At 42.0% G+C, this 13,342-nt stretch overlaps 1 long non-coding RNA gene across 2 annotated transcripts in view; it reads left to right on the top strand.

The window, feature by feature from the left end:
* LOC136325015 (uncharacterized) overlaps positions 1–13,342 on the top strand; it is a 34,529-nt gene that overhangs the window by 5,989 nt on the left and 15,198 nt on the right. Inside the window, exon 3 of one of the 2 annotated variants that reach the window (XR_010729184.1) lies at positions 5,903–5,976. The exons of the other annotated variant lie outside the window; for it this stretch is intronic. This is a non-coding gene — a long non-coding RNA (uncharacterized lncRNA). Of the gene's footprint in view, positions 1–5,902; positions 5,977–13,342 lie in introns of those variants that run through there. 2 annotated transcript variants of the gene reach the window in all.

The following is a 13,342-nucleotide window of genomic DNA, read 5'->3' as shown; positions in this document are numbered from 1 at the left end:
CTGCCAAATTATTGAAACATAGACCAAAAAGCATCCTAATCTGTTTACATATATTTGTCTTAATACCCAAGAGATATAAAACACAATACCTAAAAAACATATGTAAACTTTATGAGCAAAAAAAGGAAAAATAAAATTATTAGTTCAGTTAGATAAACCTCTGAGCAGTGGTCATTTTCATCCATTTTGATGGTTTAGGGAGATAGGGATAACTATAAATAAACATTAATAAGAATTATGAACATAATCACTGTTCATTCTGAGTACTTAGTAAGTAGAAAGATGAACTCTTCAACTCTAGGATCTCTCTGAAGAGTTTGCTTACATTATTTAATCATATGTGATCAAGGAAAATTCTTCGTACTACTCCTATATTCATAATTTAATAGTAGCGTCAACTGAGCCTTAAGATGATTATTTTACTAAACATACTTTGCTTAATTAATCTCTGTAGTCAGGTTTCTCTGCAACTAGAAAGAGTATTTAGCAAATTCAGTAACAACCACCGTAATGTCGTCTACCAAATGTATGTATTTATTTGGATCAATTGAAGACAGTGTTGTAAATTTGTAGTCTTAGAATAGCTAAGAATTAGAAAAAGCTCCATGATCTACACTGGGTAATGCTCTACCGTGGAAGAAGCATATATTCTTTTAAGACAGTAATAATAGTCCTGAAATAGTAGGCTCATTTTTCTCCAACTTAATCACAAAGCTCATAAAATTATACGTAATACAAGAAAACATAGTGGGGAACGACAAAAAAGGAACCCAGGCTATCCAGGTCAGTAGTGGATGAGCCTTAGCAAAGTTGCCTTCTCAAACCCTTCAATGAATTAAACTAATAATAAATTGGTATTCCATTTTCCATTGACAAGTTACCCAGTTTACTCCCTTTGGGAATTCCTGTGAAATTTCTTAGTACTTTCTGTAGTAAAATTCTAAAATAATAATTTCTTTCTCCTTCCACTGCTTTTTCTTCCCTCATCCTCTCCTAAGATATTTCTAAATGTGTGTGCATGTCTACATTAGGTTTCTGTTGGAGAGGAAGTATGTCTGATTCCACATTTTGTATGCAGTGTAATTTAAATTCTTCAATTAGGGGCTAATAAGCAAGAATAATGGTTGTGATGATAATAAGGGCCAGGTTAAGGATATGTGTGAGGAATCTGAATGTGTGTATATGGTGGGGGCGGGGGCGGTGGTCCTAGTGAAAGACAGGATAACGTTGCCTTGTATCTTAGTACATACTGGGAGTAGCTTCTCAAAGTGGACCCTTTCAACTGCCAGGCTGATCTTAGCTTTTTTTTCTTTTTTTTTCAGATTTTATTTATTCATTTTTATAGAGAGAGAGAAAGAGAGAGAAAAGAGGAGAAGTGGGAAGCATAAACTCCTGTATGTGCTGTGACCAGGCAAGCCCAGGGTTTCTGACCAGCAACTTCAGTGTTCTGATTTTAGCTTTCTGTCCGTACATCTTTACAGCTCTTATCACTGAGGTATTAAATTATGACAGAATAGGATTAAGGAATTTTATCACTTGTCTCTGCCTATACCAAACTATGGCAGGTTGAATTGTTTTTCTTTTTTTTTTTTTCTTTTCTTTTTTTTGTATTTTTCTGAATCTGGAAATGGGGAGAGACAGTCAGACAGACTCCCGCATGGGCCCGACCGACCGGGATCCACCCGGCACGCCCACCAGGGGCGACGCTCTGCCCACCAGGGGGCGATGCTCTGCCCCTCTGGGGCGTCGCTCTGCCGCGACCAGAGCCACTCTAGCGCCTGGGGCAGAGGCCAAGGAGCCATCCCCAGCGCCCGGGCCATCCTTGCTCCAATGGAGCCTTGGCTGCGGGAGGGGAAGAGAGAGAGAGGAAGGAGGGGGGAGGTGGAGAAGCAAACGGGCGCTTCTCCTATGTGCCCTAGCCGGGGATCAAACCCGGGTCCCCCGCACGCCAGGCCGACGCTCTACCGCTGAGCCAACCAGCCAGGGCCTGAATTGTTGGTTTAGTTATGAAAAAGAATCATAACAGAAGTGCTAGGCCTTGATTAGAAAAAATAAAGTAATGGGTAGTAATTAGAAGGGGGCCCAAAAGACTGAACACAGGCCCAAAGAGAAATCTTAAACTTCTACAAAGACTGAGCTCCTATCCTATTGCCAAGTCAGTTTCGATTCATTATTTTAATGGGAAAAAAATGTGTTACCTCTTCAGACTCCTGTGATGCATGGCTATTACCTAAAGTCAGATAACATTCCAAAAAAAGATTTACTGAGATGTTTTCAAGTGTACAGATCTCTCAAGAAGTATCTTCTATTCATCAAGTGATATGAATGAAACATCAGTAGTAACTTGTGGAAAAACACACCAGCTAGCCATGAGGATTATTATTGACATTCCCACATACTGTATTTAAACTTTATTCCCACAATCAGACGTAGCCTGCTGAAAACGAGGTCTATGTCTCATAATTAAGTGTTCCCTACAATTATCTCTAAGGCAGCCCACGTCATAGCAGATGTTAACTATGTAATTAATTTAAAATATTAAATTTAACCTTGTGTATCAAAGACCACCCCCACACATATGTCTATACATACACAAGCTAGGCTTTTAATAAGTCCTGTTCATCATAACAATAAAAGTCATTATTACATTATTTTTCCCTTTAAAGGCCAGTAAACATTCTTATTAATTTATTGCACTCTTTTAAAAAATGAACTTTTATTGCTTTCTCATTCTAGCAATATACAGGTTCTATTTTTTTTTTTTTTAATTTTAGAAAAAGTTGAGAGCCCTCCTTCTTGGGAGCATGCTTTCCACTTTCCTTCCCACGTATCCCACCCCCACCCCTCAAGGGACATTACCTTTGCTCCAGGGTAAGCTCTCTCCTAAGCTCCAGGGGCCCTTCTTTTGCCTCTGTATTTTGTTTCGTGAGTCCAAGCAGCCCAGCAGGCTCACTTCTACTACCTCTGCAACTTTCTAAATAAAATTTCCTTTATAATTTAAAAAAGAAGAAGAAAGTAACAATAAGCAAAAAAAGGAAAAACCACTCATACTTCTACCACAGAGAGACAACCTCGTTAACATTCTTATACATTTTTCTCAATATTTTTTATGCTTATGTGTGAGTGTATGTTTCTTTTTTTTTTTTTACTGTACATGTTGTTTTATATATTTTTTTACCTAACAAGTATATTGCCATGAAATTTTTACTAATTATTTTAGTTACAGTATCATTTTAAATGAAACCATAGGCTTTCATCATGTAGCTGAACCAAAACTTGTTTAAACACTACCTCGATTTTGGACTTTTAGGTTGTTACTAATATTTCACTGTTATAACTAAGATACTTTTGGGGGATCTGTCTCTGTTCCCAAGTCTGTAAGTGGAAGTTACATGCAATGGGGATTCGAGATAGGATGGACTCCACTATCACAGAGACTTCCTCTTTTCCCAGGCCTGGCACATTAACAGACCTCCTTTAAGAAAGATTTATTAAATTATTTAAATACTAAAAATAAGATATAGAGCTTCATTTTCTTTACCTCTCTATTCCAGCTTGAGTCTCCCAATTTACCTACTTCATCTTTTATTCATTCCTCCCTTCAAAAAATCAGTTTCTTGCCCTGGCCAGATAGTTCAGTTGATTAAGCATCGTCCTGAAGCAGAGAGGCTGCCGGTTTGATCCCCAGTCAGGGCACATACTGGAACAGATTGATGTCCCTCTCTCTCACTTTCTTCCTTCCTCTCTCTAAAATCAACAAAATAAACATAAAAAAAATCGGTTTCTTTCTTCATACTAATACTAATGACAGTTTAGTTTTCATAAGAAGACCATGTCAAAGTTTATGCAATCTACTAATCCTGTTGTACTTTAATTTCACGTAAGAAATTTATAGGCCCTGGCCGGTTGGCTCAGTGGTAGAGCGTCGGCCTGGCGTGCAGAAGTCCCAGGTTCAATTCCCGGCCAGGGCACACAGGAGAAGCGCCCATTTGCTTCTCCACCCCTCCCCCTCTCCTTCCTCTCTGTCTCTCTCTTCCCCTCTCGCAGCCGAGGCTCCATTGGAGCAAGGATGGCCCGGGCGCTGGGGATGGCTCCTTGGCCTCTAGCCCAGGTGCTAGAGTGGCTCTGGTCGCGGCAGAGCAACGCCCCGGAGGGGCAGAGCATCGCCCCCTGGTGGGCAGAGCGTCGCCCCTGGTGGGCGTGCCGGGTGGATCCCGGTTGGTCGGGCGCATGCGGGAGTCTGTCTGACTGTCTCTCCCCATTTCTAGCTTCAGAAAAATTAAAAAAAAAAAAAAGAAAGAAAGAAAGAAATTTATAATTGGACTGGATATTATCACTAGAGCATTCTTTTGAGGAGTTGGGGGGAAGACCAAAATGAACTTCTTAATGACATTCTGTTTGTTGGTACAGGTTTCATGTTTAAAAGTCTTTTATTCTTACTGTTAAAGGCTTTGTAATGAGCCCACTCAGAAATAGTTCAGTGAACAGATATTAACTAGACATATTGTGGTGATCATTTCATGTTATATACGAATATCTAATCATTATGTTGTACACCTGAAACTAGTATAATATTGTTTGTCAATTATACCTTAATTAAAAAAGAAAAGAAGCCTGACCTGTGGTGGCGCAGTGGATAAAGCGTCGACCTGGAATGCTGAGATCGCTGGTTCGAAGCCCTGGTCTTGCCTGGTCAAGGCACATATGGGAGTTGATGCTTCCTGCTCCTCCCCCTTTCTCTCTCTCTCTCTTTCTCTCTCTCCTCTGTAAAATGAATAAATTTTAAAAAATGCTTTAAAAAAGAAAAGAAATAGTTTAGTAAGGAAAAGAGATGAACTGCCAAGCTATGTTGTTTTGGTCACATTAAGACCCTCATGACCTTTTTTCCATGACCACTGAGAATAACACAAGTTGACAATGGGGAAAAGGTGGGGAAGGAAATAAGTAGGAAATTGTGACAAATAGACATGAGAGCCAAGCTCCATTTTAAAGGTCAACAAATCCATTTAGATATTATGATACCTTGTCAGCTTGTAACACACTATTAGCTTTTAGTATTTAATATAACTAGGTTTTGGGGGGGGGGTTGGGGTTTGTTTGTTTTTAGTGAGAGGAGGAGAGGCAGAGAGAGAGACTCCTGCATGGCCTGGAGCAGGATCCAGCCAGCAAGCCCACTAGGGGGTGATGCTCTACCCATTTGGTGCCACTGTTTTGTTAATCAGCAACTGAGCCTTTTTTTAGTGCCTGAGGCAGAGGCCATGGAGCCATACTCAGCATCTGAGCCAACTCACCTGAACTAATCAAGCCATGGCTGTGGGAGGAGAGAGAAAGAGAGAAAGAGAGGGGGGGAGGAGGGGAGACAGGGAGGGGAGAAAAGGAGAAGCAGATGGTTGCTTCTCCTGTGTGCCCTGACCAGGAATCAAACCCAGGACTTCCACATGCTAGGCAGATACTCTACCACTGAGCAAACTGGCCAAGGCCAGAGTTTTCTTTTTTTAAAGGTCTTCCCAGTCAGTTTATTATTTTTTTCAGGTAAAAATAAAGGCACCAGGGATTAATGTTGTGTCAAATAATGTCTGACCTGTGTTATCAACAATAGCCCCTGAATTTGCAGGTGGCAGTTTATGTGACTTTCACCAGTAATCCTAATCCTCACATTTAATTTAGGATTAAATAGTTTTCTAGCTAGGTTTACATGTCTGTGTTTTTAAAAGGTAGTGTGCAATGGAATAGTTTAAAAAAAAAAGGCTATTTTACTGTAGTTTTAATTCTCAATATGTGTTAATTTGTCTTTAATGGGTTATTGCTAAGAGCAGATCAATTCTAATAGCATTTTGTATTTTCTTAGTACCTTTCAAATTTGAAGCTCTTCACATAATCATACTCTTTCATTTTCTCACAGTCCCTCTCAGGAAGGGAGAAAAATGGGATAAAACAGATGGAGAAACTGTAACACAGAAAGGGGAGGAGTTTGGCCCTATTCACCCTGCTAGTAAGTAAACTTGACCACGTTCTTTAATGTTCAAATTATTCCCTCTATCCCAGGGATCGGGAACCTCTGGCTCATGAGCTAGATGTGGCTTTTTTGATGGCTGCATCTGGCTCACAGACAAATCTTTAATAAAAAAATAAATAACGTTAAAAATATAAAACTTTCTCATGTATTACAATCCATTCATTTCCTACCGCTCATGTTCGTGGTTGTGGGTGGCTACAGCCAATCACAGCTGTCCTCCAGGATAACACCAAAATTTTTTTTTTAATTTTTATTTATTTATTTATTTTTTACAGAGACAGAGAGTGAGTCAGAGAGAGGGATAGACAGGGACAGACAGACAGGAATGGAGAGAGATGAGAAGCATCAATCATTAGTTTTTCATTGCGCATTGCAACACCTTAGTTGTTTATTGATTGCTTTTCTCATATGTGCCTTGACCGCGGGCCTTCAGCAGACCAAGTAACCCCTTGCTGGAGCCAGCGACCTTGGGTCCAAGCTGTTGGGCTTTTGCTCAAACCAGATGAGCTCGTGCTCAAGCTGGCGACCTTGGGGTCTCGAACCTGGGTCCTCTGCATCCCAGTCCGACGCTCTATCCACTGCGCCACCGTCTGGTCCGGCCCAAATTTTTATTGGATATGCATAACATACATGGGTCATTGTATGCCTCTCACGAATTTACATTTTAAAATATGTGGCGTTCATGGCTCTCTCAGCCAAAAAGTTTCCTGACCCCTGCTCTAAACGAGGCACTTGATTTTATTGCATCTTTGGAGTTTTTCCCCCTTATATTTACTAGTTAGAAAGAAATTTGCCTATCTCAGAACATATGTTTCTGGGAAACTAGCAAGTGTTAAGAGTGCTCTATTCAGCCTGACCTGTGGTGGTGCAGTGGGTAAAAGCGTTGACCTAGAAGGCTGAGGTCACTGGTTCATAAACCCCAGGCTTGTCTGGTCAAGGCACATATGGGAGTTGATGCTTTCTGCTCCTCCCCCCTTCTCTCTCTCTGTCTCTCTGTCTCTCTCTCTCTCTCTGTTTCCTCTCTCTAAAAAATGAATAAATAAAAAAATCTAAAAAAAAATTAAAATAAAAAAAGAGTGCTCTCTATTCATTCTCTTTGGCTGAAATGTTATGTGGAACCAGGGTAGAAATCCTGAGATAGCAAATTAAATTTATAAATATTATTCAGGAGCTTTTCTTACACTGAACCGGGATTTTTAAAATACAAGACTGTATAAGCACATGAATTTTCTAGACAAACTATCTGAGTTCAAACCTTGAATGTCACTTAATAGCTACTTAACTCGTCAAGTACCTTAACCTCCCTCAGCCTTTTTTCTACCTCATAAGATTGTCAGGTTAAATATATAGGTAAGTGGATATAAAAAAATTTAGGCCTGACCAGGCGGTGGCGCAGTGGGTAGAGCATCGGACTGGGATGCAGAGGACCCAGGTTCGAGACCCCAAGGTCGCCAGCTTGAGCGCAGGCTCATCTGGTTTGAGCAAAAGCCTACCAGCTTGAACCCAAAGTCACTGGGTCCAGCAAGGGGTTACTCGGTCTGCTGAAGGCCCGCGGTCAAGGCACATAGGAGAAAGCAATCAATGAACAACTAAGGTATTGCAATTCGCAATGAAAAACTAATGATTGATGCTTCTCATCTCTCTCTGTCCCTGTCTATCCCTCTCTCTGACTCACTCTGTCTCTATAATAAATAAATAAATAAATAAATAAATAAATAAAATTTAAAAAATTTAAAAAAATATTTAGAACACTTCTTGACTGTTAGTAAGCTCTATATAACTTCGTTATCATTAACATGGTATTATTTGCACAAATCTCCTTAGATATGCAACTGTTGGATAAAATGATAAATATGTACCAACCCTAAAACTAACTCCTTGTAATAAATCTATTTCCTTTTTTTGATAAGAGCATTAATCTGGTAAATCAAGGAAGTGCCATTAAGGCATTGTGTCTTTTTATTTTTATCAAGGCTTATTATAAAGCCTTTGCGGTTATTTTTAAGGACAAGGTAGAGAAATGTGAGCTAAAAGATATCAAAAGAGTATCACTGTTATATTGGAAGGTGGTCTTCAGGCACATACCCCAAAACACTGTCCTTGATCTGTACTATTCAGCAATTTAATCAATGCCTTCAACAAACATTAAAAGAAACACCAATAAAATTACAGATGACACCTGACCTGTGGTGGTACAGTGGATAAAGCCTTGACCTGGAATGCTGAGGTCCCCATTTGAAACCCTGGACTTTCCAGGTCAAGGCACATATGAGAAGCAACTACTATGAGTTGATGCTTCCCGTTCCTCCCTCCTTTCTCTCTTTCTCTCTAAAATCAACAAATAAAATCATGAAAAAAAATAATAAATTACAGAAGACATGAGGCTTAGAGGGATTGCTTAGAGCAGGGGTCCCCAAACTACGGCCCGCGGGCCACATGCGGCCCCGGAGGCCATTTATCCGGCCCCCGCCGCACTTCCGGAAGGGGCACCTCTTTCATTGGGGGTCAGTGAGAGGAGCATAGTTCCCATTGAAATACTGGTCAGTTTATTGATTTAAATTTACTTATTCTTTATTTTAAATATTGTATTTGTTCCTGTTTTTTTTTTTTTTTTTTTACTTTAAAATAAGATATGTGCAGTGTGCATAGGGATTTGTTCATAGTTTTTTTTAATAGTCCGGCCCTCCAATGGTCTGAGGGACAGTGAACTGGCCCCCTGTGTAAAAAGTTTGGGGACCCCTGGCTTAGAGGGACTACTGATTAATACCATGAGCATCAAACCAAGGTTTTAAAAGATCTTAATAGGCTTAGATAATGAGCCAAAATGATCAAAATATAATTTTACAGAGATAAAAATCTAAATTTACATTTAAATAATTATCTGCATAAATGAACTTTGGAAATATTTCATTAACAACAACAAATAAAAAGGAAGCTAGGAAAGACGAAGGAGGGAAGGACAGAAGAAAGGAGGAAGACCACCATTTGGTCTTCCAACTGTAACTTAAAATTATCAAGCTGAATACTCAAATGAACAAACCTGGTATAAAAGAAACCTTAGACTTTATCAACTCTTCGATTAAGGAAAACAATAGATCGATTATACTATTGTACATAAATACTATTTGATAACTGGGGACTATGAATAGGCTTTAAAAGATTCTTAAACTCCCTGCATGGCCTGTGCAAATGAAGAATTTTGTGTCTATATATTCTTTTAGAAGAAAGGTGCATAGTTTTTATTGCACTCCTAAAGGTGTCTTTGATTCCCTTCTGTCAAAGAAAAACAGCTTACAAACCACTAATCCATTCTACTTGTGTTCAGCTCTTAGCACTATTTTTAAAGGAGAGATTGATTTAAAAACAAACAAACAAAAACAAGTGCCAGTTAATAGAGCCCAGGATGGCAAATGACTTGGAAATCACATCCTATAAAAAGAGTTGAAGAGGCCCTGGCTGGTTGGCTCAGTGGTAGAGCATCAGGCCAGTGTGTGGAAGTCCCTGGTTCAATTCCCAGTCGAGGGCACACAGGAGAAGCAACCATCTGTTTCTCCACCTCTCCCACTCCCCTTTCCCTCTCTCTCTGTCTCTCTCTTCCCCTTCTGCAGCGGTGGCTCAAAATGGTTGGAGCAGATTGGCCCCGGGCGCTGAGGATTGTTCCATGGCCTTGCCTCAGGTGCCAAAATGGCTCAGTTGCCAAGCAATGGAGCAGCAGCCCCAGATAGGCAGAGCATAGCCCCCTAGTGGGCTTACTGGGTGGATCCTGGTCGGGTTGCATGTGGGAGTCTGTCTCTCTCCCCCTTTGCCTCTCACTTAATAAAAAAAAAAAGAAAGAAAGAAAGAAAGAAAGAGAGAGAGAGAGAGAGAGAGAGAGAGAGAGAGAAAGAAAGAAAGAAAAGAAAGAAAGAAAGAAAGAAAGAAAGAAAGAAAGAAAAAGAAAGAAAGAAAGAAAGAAAGAAAAAAAAAAAACAGTTGAAGAAACCTGGGAAACAGCATAGATAAGAAAATTTGTGTTAGGGGACATAACATTGTTCAAATATCTGAAGGACTTTGTGTATAAAATGGGTTAAAATTGTTCTGTGTGGTTCCACAGAGCAGGAGGGTAGAAGTTACATGGAAACAGATTTCAGCTTAATGTAAGCAAGAATTTACTAGTTATTAAAGCTGCCCTAAATTGGAATCTAACTGTCCTTGTGAGCCAGTGAACTCCTTGTTATAGGAAATGTTTAAACAAAATTTGGACAACTGATCTTTAGTCAATGCTATTGAGAGGAATTTTCATATGAGACAGTAGGTTAGTCCAGATGACTACTAAGGAATTTCTAAGTTTCTTTAATTCTCTAATCTTGTCATTGTTAGTCAGATCTCTTAACACCATCACCCCTTCTCATCATCCCCAAATAAGAATAAAAAGTGTTTTTACCTACTTTGTTTTTTTTTTGTTTGTTTGTTTGTTTTGGTATTTTTCTGAAGCTGGAAACGGGGAGAGACAGTCAGACAGACTCCCGCATGCGCCCTAACGGGATCCACCCAGCACGCCCATCAGGGGCGAAGCTCTGCCCACCAGGGGGTGATGCTCTGCCCCTCCGGGGCATCGCTCTGCTGTGACCAGAGCCACTCTAGCGCCTAGGGCAGAGGCCAAGGAACCATCCCCAGCGCCTGGGCCATCTTTGCTCCAATGGAGCCTCGGCTGCAGGAGGGGAAGAGAGAGACAGAGAGGAAGGAGGGGGGGGGTGGAGAAGCTAATGGGCGCTTCTCCTATGTGCCCTGGCGTGGAATCGAACCCGGGTCCCCCGCACGCCAGGCCGACGCTCTACCGCTGAGCCACCCGGCCAGGGCCCCTACTTTGTTTTTTTTAAGTTACATTTAGGAGCATATAAAACAGAACCTAGATGGAAAAAAATAAATAGGATCATAAAACAGGCTCTTAAAAGCTTGAAGAACCCTTAGAAATAATCTAGTCCCATTCATCAATGGACCCTCCCCCAACCCTTTAAAAATCAGTAAAGGAACTGTGACCTAAGGAAACCATATGATTTATCCCACGATTCTGACATTTTTCTACAAGCCAGGCATGTTAAATTTACAGTGTTACTTTTTAAAATGGCAAATGTTGAGTAAAAAAGACTTCAAGTTCCAATAGGGAATTGATTCTATTAATGGTAAGATCACATCATTGTATATCAACTTCTTTTATAATTCAGGTTCATATTAGACTGTGGATTATTTGTACCTTTTTTCGCACTTCTCAGCCTGTTATCTTTTAAGCTACATATATTTTGGATAAAGAAGTCAAAATAGAAAGAAGCTTAGGGGAAAAAAATGAAGGGTGGAATGCTGGGATAAAAGTTACGGCTCCAGCCTGACCAGGCAGTGGTGTAGTGGATATAGCATCGGATTGGGATGCAGAGGATCTAGGTTTGAGACCCCGAGGTGTTGCATCCACCGGGTGCAAGAACAAACGTCGGAGACTTTCAGGAGTGTAGATGGTACTTTATTGGCCAGTTTAACCTGCGCAAGGGCGAGCTCTCAAGGTGTCCGGAGACACTGTACCCACAAGGAGCTGCAAACGAGAGTCGCGCCTGGCGCTTACAGCTAGGTCCTTATATATCCTTTTTTTTTTTTTTTTTGTATTTTTCTGAAGCTGGAAACGGGGAGAGACAGTCAGACAGACTCCCGCATGCGCCCGACCGGGATCCACCCAGCATGCCCACCAGGGGCGACGCTCTGCCCACCAGGGGGCAATGCTCTGCCCCTCCGGGGCGTCGCTCTGCTGCGACCAGAGCCACTCTGGCGCCTGGGGCAGAGGCCAAGGAGCCATCCCCAGCGCCCGGGCCATCTTTGCTCCAATGGAGCCTTGGCTGCAGGAGGGGAAGAGAGAGACAGAGAGGAAGGAGGGAGGGGTGGAGAAGCAAATGGGCGCTTCTCCTATGGCCCTGACCGGGAATTGAACCCCGGTCCCCCGCACGCCCAGCTGACGCTCTACCGCTGAGCCACCCGGCCAGGGCCGGTCCTTATATATCCTAAGTGAACAAGCATTATACAGAAGCAGATGTGGCAGTTAGCAATTTGCTAGGGAGGTCGCACGCAACATAGCAACAGGGACCGGCATAGCAACAGGGGCCGGGTTTAGCTTAGTGGCGAATTTCAAACATAAACTTCTTTGTTCTCAGCCTCACAGGGGCCCTATCAGCACTCCCTGTTACTGCTCATTCAATAGTTACACTCTAGCAGCTACAGCAGGGCCCTATCAGCACCTCCCTGTTCCTGCTCCAAAATGTTAAACTCTGGCAGCTACAATATGCCTCCCCGAATCTAACATTCCCCCATCTCTTTTTTTTTTTTTAATTTTATTTATTTATTTATTTATTTATATTTTGTATTTTTCTGAAGCTGAAAACGGGGAGAGACAGTCAGACAGACTCCCGCATGCACCCGACCGGAATCCACCCGGCACACCCACCAGGGGTGACGCTTTGCCCACCAGGGGGCGTCACTCTGCCGCGACCAGAGCCACTGTAGCGCCTGGGGCAGAGGCCAAGGAGCCATCCCCAGCGCCCGGGCCATCTTTGCTCCAATGGAGCCTTGGCTGCGGGAGGGGAAGAGAGAGACAGAGAGGAAGGGGGGGGGAGTGGAGAAGCAAATGGGCGCTTCTCCTATGTGCCCTGGCCGGGAATCGAACCCAGGTCCCCCGCACGCCAGGCCGACGCTCTACCGCTGAGCCAACCGGCCAGGGCCCCCCATCTCTTTTGGGCATAAATCAAACCCTTGATTCTTCATCAGTGGGGAGACTGGTGTAAGGTTGGGACAGAACCATTAACTTTACTACATCTACCCTCTCCTTTACGAACTTATTAAGGATTATTGGTCCAAAGGTAAGAGCCAATAAAAATAATAGGAGGGGTCCAGCAATTGCAGATATGAGGGTAGTTAACTAAGGAGAAGTCTTGAACATAGAGGCATACCAGCTAGGGCTGTCTTCTTCTAGGTTCCTATTCTTTAATCTGTTTGCAAGTATCTTGATATTCTCTCTAATTACTCTAGAGTGGTTAGCGTAAAAACAACTTTCTTCTCTTAAAGCAGCACACAGTCCTCCTTGCTCAAGGAGGAGGAGGTCTAGCCCTCTCCTATTCTGAAGGGCTACCTCGGCTAGGGAGTCTATTTGCTTCTCGAGGTATATTACCTGGTTTTGGAGAAGCGTAATATCTTTGGAGAATGTCTTGGATAGCTGACTGAGGGTAAGTTCCCCTTGAATGAGGGATGCTGTCCTTTCTGCTGCTGACCCTACAATTCCTATGGTAGCTATGATAGGGCTAAGGAGTGGAG

Source organism: Saccopteryx bilineata, chromosome 2, assembly GCF_036850765.1.
Source record: "Saccopteryx bilineata isolate mSacBil1 chromosome 2, mSacBil1_pri_phased_curated, whole genome shotgun sequence".
NCBI classification, from domain to species: Eukaryota; Metazoa; Chordata; class Mammalia; order Chiroptera; family Emballonuridae; genus Saccopteryx; species Saccopteryx bilineata.
The sequence above is the reverse complement of the archived record's forward strand: the minus strand, read 5'-3'. Positions and strand labels throughout refer to the sequence as shown.